We start from the raw sequence: 1729 nt of genomic DNA, 5'->3' as shown, positions 1-1729 counted from the left end.
CCTCGGAAACCGAAGGTGGCCGCGAGTCAGAATAGACGGTAGGGCAGTGGTCGTGCTGTGGCCTTGTGGTGGCCGTGCTGGGTGAAGGCTCAGCCTGACGGTGATGGCACGGCCCTGCTTGTCCTGCTTCTGGTTTGGACACGTAGGTCTCCGTCCGTCGTGAGCTTGCTTGTGTGCGTGGTGTGAGACTAAGCGCTGTCCCATGTGTCTGCATGTGGAAATCCATTTGCATTCCATGCATTCCGGGCTCTTCTTTCCCCACGGAACGAGCTGGGCACCCTTGCCAAAAACCAGTGGGCCTGCGATGTGGTGAGCTTGTTTCTGGACTCTCGGTCCTACCATCTTGGTCTCTGGGTGTTCCTATGCCAGGAGCAGGCTGGTTTGACAACTGCCATTGGAGGGTATGTTTTAAAAATCCCCAATGTGAGTCCTCCTGATGCCGGGAACAAGGGCCCGGGAATGCTCATCGCTTAGCCAGCCCAAGACAGGGAGCGGGCTGATTTGGGTAACTCTGAGTTTATTCGGAAGCATGAGACAGGAGGAGACAGTGGGGTTTGCTACCCCCACAATGCTTCAAAACTCCAGTGAAAATCAAGCAAATTATAGACCTTAAATCACGTGGCAGAAAAGCAGGCTTTACAACGATGGCAGAAGAGCAGTCAGTTGGGTTTCCCGCTGACCACAAGATACCACTGACCTTGTAAACCAGGGGACAAAAAAGATAGGTTTTGCAATGACCCAGGATATTATCTATACCTACCTCTCTCCAGGGAACATCACACCACCATCCCGTGAAGCCTCATGCAATCCTTTTTGTCCAAACTGGGGAAATGCTTCCGTTCCTCACCTTACTAGATAGCCATCCCCTGAGGCTTCGTGGAGGAGGCGTGCCTGCTACTGGTCAGAACGTCGGCTCAGAGGACCAGATGGCCGGCCTCACTGCGAGCCACGACATCCCTCACTGACCCATAGCCCTACAGGGGGCAACACTGGAGACACAGTGTGGGAATTGCGCCCGATCTGATCGGACTTGCCACAGAACAGCAAGGGGAACAGAGCAACGAAGTCCCCAGGGAATGCCAAAAATGGACTTTGGGGCCAGGGTGTAGCACCCCATCAGAATCCGGAAAACACTCCTAAAGGTCAACAAATAGTCCTTGAACTAACTACAGGTTTTTCTTTGTTGTTGTTGTTGTCGTCATTGGCTTTTGTTGTTGTTGTTTTGTTTCCTTTTGTTGCTTGGTTTTGCTCTGTCTTGTTTTTGTGCATGTTGTTATCTCCGCAGGTCTGTCTAGATAAGACAGGCTGGATGAACAATCTAGAGGAGAAAACAATGGGACCGACAGGGGACATGGTGAGGGGGAGTTGGGGGAAAGGAAGTGGTGTTAACAAACCCAGGGACAAGGGAACAAGTGATCCAAATCGATGGTGGAAAGGGTGTAGGAGGCCTGGTAGGGTGTGGTCAAGGGTAATGTAACCAAGAGAAATTACTGAAACCCAAATGAAGGCTGAGCATGACAGTGAGACAGGAGGAAAGTCAAAGGAAAGAGGAAAGAACGACCCTTGTATTAGTCTGGGTACTTTGGAGAAACAAATCCACAGCGACTCATGGATAAGAGAGAGTTTTATGTAAAGAAAATGTGCATCACAAAAACATCCCAACCCAATGCTGCCCAAGCCCACAAGTCCAACATTAATCCATTAACCCAACACCAGTCCACAAAGTCCT

Source organism: Echinops telfairi, unplaced genomic scaffold (genome assembly GCF_000313985.2).
Source record: "Echinops telfairi isolate 266 unplaced genomic scaffold, ASM31398v2 ScPeMD7_25;HRSCAF=90, whole genome shotgun sequence".
Classification (NCBI taxonomy): domain Eukaryota; kingdom Metazoa; phylum Chordata; class Mammalia; order Afrosoricida; family Tenrecidae; genus Echinops; species Echinops telfairi.
The sequence above is the reverse complement of the archived record's forward strand: the minus strand, read 5'-3'. Positions refer to the sequence as shown.